Source organism: Cetorhinus maximus, chromosome 4 (genome assembly GCF_964194155.1).
Source record: "Cetorhinus maximus chromosome 4, sCetMax3.hap1.1, whole genome shotgun sequence".
In the NCBI taxonomy this organism is placed as follows: Eukaryota; Metazoa; Chordata; class Chondrichthyes; order Lamniformes; family Cetorhinidae; genus Cetorhinus; species Cetorhinus maximus.
In genome coordinates, this window is record NC_135882.1 from 171,813,571 (window position 1) to 171,826,200 (window position 12,630).

Genomic DNA, 12,630 nt, shown 5'->3' on the forward strand with positions numbered 1-12,630 from the left:
TGACAGTGAAGGAACGGCGATACATTCCCAAGTCAGGGTGTTGTGTGGCTTGGAGGGCTGCCCTTGTCCTTCTAGGCGGTTGAGGGCACAAGTTTGGAAAGTCTGTGATGGTGTTTATGCTCTACAATTGCCTTCTCCCACCTTACTTTATCTCACCCTATCAGCATAATTCTTCTATTCCTTTGTTCCCTAAGACCAAATGGAATTTGTACCATCCAAAGGGTGTGCTGGATGTTGTCAGCAGCGAAGATTCCTCATCAAGCTTCATGTTCCAGTTGCCATTCCTGGCATCGAGCTTACTGAGACCTTTTGCCTCTGCCAGTAGCTGGTGTGATCTCTTCCAGTGTTGGAATGGGGTAGCGATCCCTCTTCACGGCTTGATAAAGATCTTTGGGACCCAGGCAAACTCTGAGTTGTCCATTTGTCTTCTCTCTCACCGCGATGGAATTTCCCCAGTCTGTAGGCTCTGTGACTCCGGCGATCATCTTCTTTTCGATCATCTCGTGGAGCTCTCGTTCAAACTTCCCTGTTAGATCTTTTGGTAATTTACATGGGGGGATGAATCACTGGTTCCATTGCTAGGTCAATAGTGTGATGTGATTCTCAAAATCTTCAAACATCCAACTGCTTCATCAAAACACTCTGGGCACATTTGCACCAAATCTTCTTCGAACCTGTGTTCAGAGGGTGCTTGTCAAAGGGTGTACTCTCTTCAATGCTCTATGTCGGCTCCTTCACCTCATGGTTTACTGAGATAATCTGCAGCTCTTCACAACTGCTCAATAGCAGGACCACCTGTTTCAGTGATGTAGAACATACAGTTAACATCTTTACCTGTGTGTGCCCCTCTGATTTGGGCTGTACCTATGGTGTAGTGTAATGGGTTAATAGAAATGAAATGCTAATCAGCGATGCAGGCTACGATGTATCCGTGACATCAACAGTCATGTGCTAGAGACTGTACAGCAGACAGGCAGCACTCAGAGGAGATATACCTACTCAGTAATCCACCTTGAATATATTGTACATCATGTAAATAAACTAATTGTAAGTAAATACCTGAGTCTGTCAGCAGTTTTTCTTCACAAGTTACAAAGACTAGCGCATCGATTAAACATGGTGGCAGCCAAAGCCCACTAAACTGATCAAAATGGCGCCGCCATCTTGAAGTGTTTACGCTGCGGTGCTAAGATACAATGCAGACAGCAAGATTGACCAGCAGGGCCCAGCGAGACAGCTTCTGATGTGCGAAGAAAGGGCACTTCTGGTGGTTCTGTCCATTTAAAGCCTCCAATAAGTGGAGAAAACAACAGAGTTACTGCAGCTCACAGCTCTCCTGGAATCTAGGCCACAAACAGAGAAGTGACATCTCAGACTTCCTAGGAGAAGTACAAAACCATTGCCAAGACTTCTGGTCAGTCATTTCAGAAGTCAAAAGGTTTCCAGCCTGCTTTAAGCTCATCAAGGGCGCTAGGGTTTCCACACTGGCCGATCATTCAGTATTGGTCAACACAGTTGTTATGGAAGGCGAATGGTAAATGACAAGCTGCCCAAGTCCCAGGGAGACAACAATTTGCAATTTGTACTTATTTCGAGATGCAGGCTTTGAGTTCAGACAAAGGCGGCCACCAAGTCTTATAGGTTTCTTACAAAACTAAATTAAGCCTTTATTAGTAGAAGAAATGATTTTAAGCACATATATAGATCTACAAATTACCACTCTGATAACTTCTAAATCCCCTAGTTAACCTAAGCTGCAGTTACACCTCCATTAAGGCAATAGTGAGATACAGATTTTAAAAGACCCAATTGAACAGTTAATTCAATTTAATTTTATTTCATCTTCAGCAGGCTGAGGATTAGATGCTGGAGGCTTTTCACATTTGCTAGATCTTAGAATGTCTTTCCTTACACACAGCCTTCTCTTCTTTATACATGTTTTCCCCTTTGAATGCAAATTCCCAATGTTTCACTATGCCTTTGGACTTACACCTCTCTAATACTAAAAATCTAGCATAGTACCAATTTTACCAGTAATCTTTGAGAAAAATAAACACACTGGGCAGGATTTTACGTCCTGTGGGTGGGCGCATGCCCAACCCGATCATGCGAAATAGCGTGCGATGATGCCAGGCGGGCGGCCGAACGTCATCGCACACCCACGCAATATTTCGGTCAGCAGGCGCGCACTCCGCCAACAATTAAGAGGCCCATTAAGGCCATTAATCAATTAATTAAAAGCTCTTTCTCGCTGCCCATCCAATGTTACGGTTGGCGGATGGGCGAATCAACCAGGCGCCCTTTGGATTTTTTTTAGGAAACTTCACCCATGGGCGGGATGAGGTTTCCAACATTAATTTTAAAAAATGAAAATGTTTTGGCATCATTTTTATTATGTTTATGTTCATGCGAGTGAGTCCTACGGGGGGGACAATTTTTTTCACATTTTCAAAACCTTTATCTTTGTTTTGACAATTCCTCAGTTCCCTGAGGCAGCTCCCTGCCTTTAAGGAGCTGCCCCGCGCAGGCGCAGACTTTCGCACTCATACTCCTCCCATCTCCACCCCCGGCAGCGCTGAGCGTCTCAGCGCCCCCTTTCACGCTGGCCGAGCCGTTAATTGACCAGCCGGCATGAAATCGCGGCCGGGGGCCGATCGCGGGAGGCGGCCTGTTTCCCGGCCACTCTCGGGCCCGCCCGCCATGCGCCCACCCGACGAAGGAGTTTGATTCGCAGCTACTGCTGCACCCCGAGCTCCTGTCCGAGGAATTCCTCCTGCACCTTCTGCAGCAGAGGAAAAATAACTACCGAGAACCTGCACGATGCAGAGAAGGGTCAGGTTGTAGACGTGTACATTCGGCATGTCATTCCACTGCCGCAGAGACGGCTGCCCGAGAATAGATGGGGAAGAACGATGGCTGAAAAAAGAGGACAACAGTCCATGTGTGCTACAGAGAGTAAAAGACCAGCAACAGAGGGCTCGAGGAAAAGGCCACTAATTGCGTTTGATGGCAGCTCTACAAGTACAAAAATAAAACTCAAGAAGACCGAAATGTGCAAGGCTGATCAAGTAAAGCAGTTGCCACCAGGGATCATAGGCAAACAGCTCCACGAATAAACTTGCTGTCCAGCCAAGTGGCATAAATATTCTGACCGATAACAATGCAGTCAAAAGTACAATTCGAAATGTTGTACCTGGCAATGGTACGGCTGCCACGAAGCATGGAGGCAAATGCCTTTGAAAACCTCACGGTTGCCTTGCCCAACATCTGGAGGTACCAACTCCATAAAACTAAAGCGAGCACTTGCAAAAGATGGAGAGGGAGATGCACCAGTAAGTTTTAAAATTGACCGTTTTTAGCAGACCTAACAGGACATGCAGACGTAGATGACCCAAAAATCCTGCCCACTGTTTCTTAACTTCACCTGGCTAGGGGTAATATTTCACTCCCTCTTTTGAATTCAAGCTAGTCTAGTTTATTTAAAAATGCAAGTGTTCCCTTTACACCTCACATTCTAAAACTTCCCCCATGTTTACCTACTTAACATTTCAAACCTAACTTAATCTTCTGTGTCAGAAGCCTTCAGCCCTTAATTCAATTAAGTCCCACACACACACACACACACACTTGCACACATAGACACAGATGCCACTATTACTCTCCTTTACAATAAATTCCAATAATATTATGAAAATTATTTTATCTTCCTGACACAGTTCCTGTCCAGCCATCAAATATTAAGCTCCAAGGTCCTTCAGGAACTAACCTGCATGTCAGGGGTCAGAGTTCAGCCACTCTTCGCCACAGAGACTCTCTATATTCTGTGTAATCAAAGTATCTCTTTACTCAGCAGAAATATGTGTTTACAACTGGACATCCTACAGAAAGGAGATGAGGTCCTCCCACTGGTCAATCGGACTGAATTCTGCCAGGAATTTTCACGACTCTTCCAGGGGCTCTTTCAGATAGGCTGAAAAATGAACCCCACATTCCACTGCTCCAAGGCATCGCGCACGCTCCCCCATCAGACAGGGTACCACATCCCCTACTACTGAAGAGGAACTTGACCACGAGCTGCACAGGGGTGTCATTCCTCTGGTCACACAACCAACCCAGTAGTGTTCTGATGAAGAGTCATACGGAGTCGAAACGTTAACTCTGTATTCCTCTCCACGGATGCTGTCGGACCTGCTGAGTGTTTCCAGCTATTTTTGTTTTTGTTCCAGTAGTGTACCTGCTGGTTACAGTTCCCAAACCCAACAGCGAACTCAGGCTGTGTGTGGACTCACACAGTTAAACAAAGCAGTCCAGATGGAAGTCCACCCAATGCTGCCTATAGACGACAGCCTGTCAAAGCTTGCCAACAACGTCCTTTTCACCAAGCTTGATGCTATTGGTAGGTTTTGGCAAACACCTCTCGGCCAGGAGTCCGGGCCACTGACATTCTTCACTGCACCATTTGGCCAGTTCTGTTTGAATCACCTTCCTTCCGGCATCTCGTCAGCCCTGGAGATGTTCCAGCGCACCAGGCCCATGATCCTGGAAGGCAAACGAGGAGTCACCTGCCATATAGATGACATCCTCATCCACAGCTCCACAAGAGAAGAGCATGACCACAGGGTAAGAGCAGTTCTTAAGGCCCTCCAAGAAGCAGGCTTCACACTAAGTGACAAGTGTGAATTCGCCAAGGCAACCATAAAGTTCCTAGGCCATATCACCCAAAGGCATGGGGTTGTAGTGGTCCCTCACAAAACAAAGGGCATTACCAACTTTCCCCAACTGGCAGGAATCACTCTGAAGAAGGGTCATACGGACTCGAAACGCTAACTCTGTTTCTCTCTCCACAGATGCTGTCAGACCTGCTGAGTTTTTCCAGCATTGTCTGTTTTCATTTCAGATTTCCAGTACCTGCAATATTTTGCTTTTATCTGACCTATATCACAGATGTCCAGTGGTTCCTAGGGATGGTAAACCAGGCAGGCAAGTTTATCCCAAACTTAGCCACCATCAAAGGCCTCTAGGAGATCTCCTACAGAAAGCTCAGCAATCATTCTGGGACATTAAAAAACACAACGCATTTCAATATATCAAAGGTAGGCTAGTCTCTTTGGATGTCCTGGCCCACTACAACCTCCCCATGGCCCATGGCTGTGGCTGCAGATGCTGCCTCCACCGGCCTTGGTGCTGCTCTTATCCAACTGCAGAAGAAAGGTGACAGGAGATCTGCATGTTTCGCATCCAGAGCCTTCATGGAAGCCAAACGAAGCTACGCCACCATCAAGAAGGAGGTACTGTCTGTTACCTGGGCCGATGAGAGGTTCCCGGATCAGCTGATGGGCTGGTCCTTCTGCGTAGAGGCCGACCACAAGCCCCTCATTACCCTCCCGAATTCCACGGAGATTGTTAAAATGCCCCTACGCGTTCAACAGTGTCACCTTCCCGGTATCGACACGCGGCCGTCCACATTCCGGGAAAGCCACACCGCAGCTGACGCTCTCTCCAGAGCGACAGTGGGCCAAGCTCTGTCTCTCAAGTAGGAGTGCTCTCCTCGGCTAGAATGAACCTACTGCCCATCTTCGCCACGAAGCTCCAGGATGTCTGGTGTGCCCAAGAAGAGGATGTGGAATGTGCTCAAGTGTAGGGAGTTCTCCCTACCAGGGTGGGCTAAATATAGTCCTGCAGACCGGCCCATCTGTAAATGCCACGAGCAACGCAGACACTTGACCACAGTGGGTAACATCTTTGTTTTTGATTATCGCCTGGTCACTCCTCAATCCACGCAAGGATCCACGGAGGCCACATAGAGATTGCCAAGTGCAGAGCACAGGCACTGCGATCTGTGCGGTGGCCAGACATCACACAGGCTGTTCAAGGTTTCATCCTATCCTCTCACACCTGCCCCATTAACAGTCAGACACCCACAGACCCCCCCTGGTGCCACCCGGCTTTCCACACCGGCCTTGGCAGAAATTGGGGCTCGACCTCTTTGATCGTCAGGGCAAGGAATGCCTCGTCGGCGTAGATTGTTCCTCGAGATGGCTGGGAGAAGTCAGACTTCACGCCTCTACGGTGGAGTGGGTGATCAGGGGGCGGTCACCCATCTTCTGTACCCATGGATTCCCTGATGAAATCACCTCGGATGATGGTCTACAGTTTGCTGATGCCCACTGCGCTGATCTCCTGCAGTATTATGGTCCCTATGTCTATCAGACTCACTGTCATCCTCCAGGGTATGGAGGCTTTGCTTTCATTTCCCATCCACTGACCCCGTTGCTCTGGCTCCACTCCCTGGTCTGCCACCTTCTCCTTTTGTTTGGTGCATCTCTTCCCAATGATTGGCCTTTCCACAAGCTCTGCTCTATATACGGGACATTTCCGTCTGTCTGTGAACTCATGCCCGTCCACAGCTCCTACATGGGCAGAAATATCCCCCCATTGGAGGGTGGGAGGGGTTGTGCGGGGACGGGCGCAAACCCGATCGGTGCCCCCGATTGGGTCCACGCCGCCATTTTAACATGGGTGGGCTAATGAAGGCCCGCCCAGTGTGACGTGCGCCCGGAAGTGCCGAGCGCTCCCTGTGCGGGCGGTGGGGGGGGGAATTCCCTGAGTGCGCGTGCGCGGGAAAGAGTGCGGAAATCTCCCTGAGGCAAAGGGGTGCCTCAGGGAGATTAGTTTAAGTTTCAAAAACTTAAATAAAGCAAATAAAACATTTTAGGACATGTCCCCTCGTGTGACAGTGTCACATGAGCTGGGACGGGTCAATGAACATTAATGGAAAAATTCATTAAACTTATAAAGCCTTCATGAGACCTCATCCCGCCCGTGGATGAGGTTCCATGAAAAATGCGAAGGCCGCCTGGGCTCTTCGCCTGCCCCCCGCCAACCTTAAGGTTGGACGGGCAGCTCAGTTTATTACTTTAATTGCTTTTTAAATGGCCTTAATAGGCCTTTGACAATTTGGCGGGCATGCAGCCAACTCAGCTGAGCGCCCGCCGAACTGAAAATCTAAACGACCTGCCTTAACATTGGGACACCCGCCCAACGTCCTTTTGCACATCGGCGAGTGGCCCCACTCCCGCTCGCCAACCCAAAAATTCTCGCCCGTTGTCTTCCTTTGTTTGGTGCACCTTCTTTTGATGCTGTTTCACTGCACCAACCCTGCTGCCTTTCTCTTGGCTCACCTGAAGGCTTGCCAGTTGGGTCGTTAGTATCTTCACCTTCCGCTCGTGGATTCCAGTGCTCTGGCAGCGCCTACAGCCTGCAACATCGTGAGCTCCTCCTTCCCGGTTAGTGTGCTTTCTGTACTTCAGGGCGTGAGGGACCCCACATTAGCTGGATCTGCCAGCGTTTCATCTCTTTAAACTTACATTTTATAGCCGCATTTTTAAAATCTTGTTACAAAGTTACCCAGGATAAACTCCAGTAAAACTTGTGAAGTGACTGATCTGAACTGGTCTTTTATATCATAAAAATGGAACTCCAGTTCGGACCAGTACCAGTCATTTACAAGTTTTACGTTTTTTTTTCTTTCTGGGATTAGGCTCGCCTAATTCCTGTCTGAGGCCCTGAAATTCACACTGGCAGATCAGATGATTCGATTTTGGCTGGAGATGGGTGCTGAACATTTCAAAAAATTATTTCTGGGTTTTTGCTGTCCTCTCCTGTAAGCTCCCGGCCGTTAAATACATTTAGTCCTATAATCTCCTGCCCGCAGAAGGATAGAGCTGACCCTCTCTTCATTGCGAATGCCTTTTAAGAAACAACTGAATGCCTATTTGCACTTTTGCTTTAGCTTTGCAAATGCCTCGATGACATCACCAGCTTCCCAATTCATTGTGGGCTGTAGCTGGGCATTCAATGCTGTGCTGGTCAATATTTTGTTTCTCGCTTTTGTATGATTCGTTAAGATTTTCTTCTGGCACTTATGTGGGTCAATTTTCCAAATCAGCGCTAAATTAATATAAATTCTTTAGGTTTACTCATTCACGGATACTCGCTGCCACCATGTTATGTGTCCTTGTTGCCTTTTGGATTCCTGATGTTGTTAGTATTCACATTTTAAGCTTGGGCTCTTTATGTTTAATATTTGCCATGCTGCCTTGTTCCAGTTTGAATTGGTTCTGTTACACATCACTTAACTTTCTAGTGTAGCCATGAAATGTGGCTCCTGGGAACGCTAACACAAAACAATGAGTCAATTAGTTAACAACTAATTTGTTAATTAAGGAGCTTGGCACCATCCAGGACAAAGCATCTCACTTGATTGGCATCCCATCCACAAACATTCACTCCCTCCACCACCAACGCACAGTGGTATCATTATTAACTGCTAATAATGTTAACTGTTAATAACCCCCTCATCACACCTCACTGTTCCTTCTTCAAAAAAAAAACTCCAGCAAGTTAGTTAAATATGATTTTCCCTTAAGGAAATCCATGCTGGCTTCCCTTAATTAACCTGCGTTTGTCCAGCCTCAAAATCTCTATCAGGTCACCCCTAGAGAGAGGAGACCCTGCTCTGTCCTGCCTTTAGTAATAAGTATATTCTTTCAGCTTGGTATCGTTCTAGTGATTCTTTTCTTGCACCTTCTCTGTGCCCTCATATCCTTTAGTGCAGCATTGAGATTAATGCTGTGCACAGGAAGGAAGTCCAGTTAATAGGCAGTTAAAGCCCAATTTGAAAAACACAGCAGCAGTAGCATTGTGACTAATTGGATTTACTGGACTAAAGGAACGTTGGTTGCCTGTTATTATTTATTAGTCTTTCTGTTGCCTCCAAACCCAAGAGGAAAATTAAAAGCCTTGATGTACTGTTACTGTGAATTTGTCCTTTGATGACCAATATCACCAAAGGCTTTAAGCATTTTTAAGCTGTCTCAAAGCTGTAGAGAAGCCAATGAAATGAAGTATTGTCTGCTGTGTGCCTACAGCTTAAGCAGTGCCTGGTCCAGACAGCAGTAAACCCTTTCAACCATTAGCAACGGGCCTAGTAGAAGAAGGCCTTTATGGAAACAAGGTCAGTTAACTAAAGGAGCAGTTAATTTATTTGCACCCTTTTCCCACCCCTCACTGCAGCCCCTAAAACTGAGAAAGAATTTATATATTTATATTTATAATGCACATTATATCAGATTCACAGGATCAGAGAATCACAGAATCACACAGTGCAGAAGAGGCCCTTCGGCCCATCGAGTCTGCACCGACACGTGAGAAACACCTGACCTACCGATTTACCTAATCCCATTGACCAGCACTTGGTCCATAGCCTTGAATGTTATGACGTGCCAAGTGCTCATCCAGGTACTTTTTAAAGGATGTGAGGCAACCCGCCTCCACCACCCTCCCAGGCAGTGCATTCCAGACTGTCAACACCCTCTGGGTAAAAAAGTTTTTCCTCACATCCCCCCTAAACCTCCTGCCCCTCACCTTGAACTTATGCCCGTTTGTGATTGACCCTTCAACTAAGGGGAACAGCTGCTCCCTATCCACCCTGTCCATGCCCCTCATAATCTTGTACACCTCGATCAGGTTGCCCCTCAGTCTTCTCTGCTCCAACGAAAACAACCCAAGTCTATCCAACCTCTCTTCATAACTTAAATGTTTCATCCCAGGCAACATCCTGGTGAGTCTCCTCTGCACCCCCTCCAGTGCAATCACATCCTTCCTGTAATGTGGCAGTTCCTAAATTGGCAGTTCCTGACTGTGCTACCCAAGTGTTACTGGCAGTAAGTGGCAACTACCGAGACCCCTGATGGACAAAATTCAGCACACAGAAAGCTAACTGGGAGCTTGGCGCAAAGGTGTGAAGGTTCTTCTTTTAATTTATTCTTTCATAGGATGTGGGCTTCACTGGTAAGGCCAGCATTTGTTACCCTCCCTTGAGCTGAGTGGTTTGCTGGGCCATTTCAGAGGGCAGTTAAGAGTCAACCACGAGGCTGTGGGTCTGGAGTCACATGTAGGCCAGACACAGTAAGAATAGGAGATCCCTTCCCTGAAGGACATTAATGAACCAGATGGGTTGTCATGACAATCGGTGATAGTTTCGTGGCAACCATTACTGAGACTAGCTTTCAATTCCAGAATTATTAATTGAATTTGAATTCCAACAGCTGCTGTGGTGGGATTTGAACCCATGTCCCCAGAGCATTAGTATGGGCCTCTGGATAATTAACCCAGTGACATTAACACTACACCACCATCTCCATCTAAATATGAATATTAACACCATATAATCATATTCATTTGGAAGATTCTAATGAGATGATGGCTACACATCTATGCAATTTTTCTAATAAATTATAGAAAGATAGAGTACAAAAGATGGCCTTTTGGTCCCTTGTGCTTTTGCTAGCCCTTTGAAGGTCCCATTAGTCCCATTTCCCTGGCTCTTCTTCCATATCCCTGCAATTTCACCCCTTCAATTTTGAAAAATTCATTCACGGGACGTGGGTGTCGCTGGCTGGGTCAGCATTTATTGCCCATCCCTAATTGCCCCTTGAGAAGGTAGTGGTGAGCTGCCTTCTTGAACCGCTGCAGTCCATGTGGTGTAGGTACACCCACAGTGCTGTTAGGAAGGGAGTTCCAGGATTTTGACCAAGCAACTGCAAAGGAATGGTGATATATTTCCAAGTCAGGATAGTGTGTGGCTTGGAGGGGAACTTGCAAGAATCAATCTTTCAAATCTCGTTTTGAAATTTTACAATCATGTTTACACAGAATAATTTCAATCAACAGAAAAAAGCCATGATAATCATTTCATAATATAAATGGCAACTGACCCGTATTTAAACAGTTGGTGAACCTTACAAATGTGGGGCTGAATGAAGAGTCAAGAATGTCCCCGACTCAGCAAACCCGACTTGGAAGAAAGTGCCCTGAAAGGCCTGATTTTCATTCCAGGGGGCAGATGCTCTCTGGCCCCAGAAAGTATTCAGGGGCAGCCACAGGAGCTGCCAGGTGCCAAGGCAACCTATTTGAAAGGCCCGCCTCAGCGATCTGGGACTTGGGTTGTTAAATAAAAGCAATGAAACCAAAAACTGTCCTCAACCCCTCTCCCCTCACACCCCCTCACCCTGACACATTCCCCATGCCCCGTCGATGCCAACTCTGCCACGTTATTCCCCCACTCACACCCCCATGGCTCTTCATACCCTCGATGCCAGCCTGTGCCCATGTCTTCACCCCAATGGCCTCTCATAACCTCCATGCCACCTCAGACCCCCCCCACCAATCCCCATGATCCTTCATAACTTCTCATGCCTATTCATGCCAACCCTTTGGGAGGCAGTAGTATTTTGGTATTGTCACTGGAATGGTAATCCAGAGACCCAGGGTAATGCTCTGGGGGGTTGGGTTCGAATCCCACCATGGCAGATGATGGAATTTGAATTCCATAAAAAATCTGTTGACCATGAAACCATTGTTGATGGTTGTAAAAACCCATCTGGTTCACTGATGTCCTTTAGGTAAAGAAGTCTGCTATCCTTACCTGGTCTGGCTGGCCTACATGTGACTCCAGATCCACAGCAATGCGGTTGACTCTTAAGATGCCCTCTGAACAATTAGGGATGGGCAATAAATGCTGACCTAGCCAGTGATGCCCACATCCCAAGGGTGAATGAGAAAAATCACCCTCCATGCCTACTCACTGAGTATCCATCATGGGTAGACCTTGCGAGCTATTGTGAGGTGAAATAAAATTAAGTTCTGTCAGTTCATAGTTTTATTGACAGCTCAAAATGTTTATAAACTCTTTCAAGTAGTACTATGAATACAAACCTTGTTTCATAAGGGATTAAAGGAAGTTAAATGCAGTGAACGGGGTTTTATCAATGAGCGTGTTTTTTTAAACAGTAGATTCATCAATAGACACTTAAGAACTTTATTTAGTCTCACTATGGCTCCTGAGGCCTGCCCATGGTGGATACTGGGTGAGTTGGCTTGGAGTGTGTGAGGGCAAAGGGTGGTGCATGGGGGGCATGGGCTGGCATGTGTTGACACAAGGTTGGCATAGGAATTATAAAGGGTCACAGGGAGTGGATGGGGGGTGTCATAGGTTGGCATGGAGGGTATGAGGGGCTGTGAGGGTGTGGGGGCATGAGGTGGCACGGGTTGGCATGGATAGGGCATAGGAAGTGTGTGTGGAGGGTGAGGGGCTGTGAGGGGTGAGGGCTGGAGGGCTTTTTTTTTTTGTTTTATTCATATCTTTAACAAAGTGCCGGAGTACTGAAGCAGGCCTTCCATGCACCCTCGCCCAGCAGCCTCCAACCTTTCTCTGGAGTCACCCACCACCATTTTCGCCCATCTCTCGCACCGTAAATCCAAACCTCAGGGGCACTTTTCCCCACGTTGGCTGCGGGGACCCAGGGATTGTCCGAACTCCACTTGTGATTGAGCTAAAATTCAGGCCTTAAACTTCAAAAAAATAGATCCAGTGAAACCAAGTTATGGACTCCAGGATGGGACATATTAACCAGTTGCTGGAAAACACCAGTGCAAACTAACGTAAAGGGAATTGAGTAGCAATTGGACTGCTTACGTGGAGACTGCGAGAATCAAGGCCCTTCCGTGCTGACTTATTATAAATCTATTTATCTGGGGGTCTTACGTTCCTGTGTTCATTTATCATTG

The 12,630-nt window shown here is 47.0% G+C and overlaps 1 pseudogene; it reads left to right on the forward strand.

The window, feature by feature from the left end:
• The first annotated feature begins 441 nt into the window (after positions 1–441).
• LOC144679400 (ashwin-like) lies at positions 442–3,377 on the forward strand (annotated as a pseudogene).
• The last annotated feature ends 9,253 nt before the right edge of the window (positions 3,378–12,630 follow it).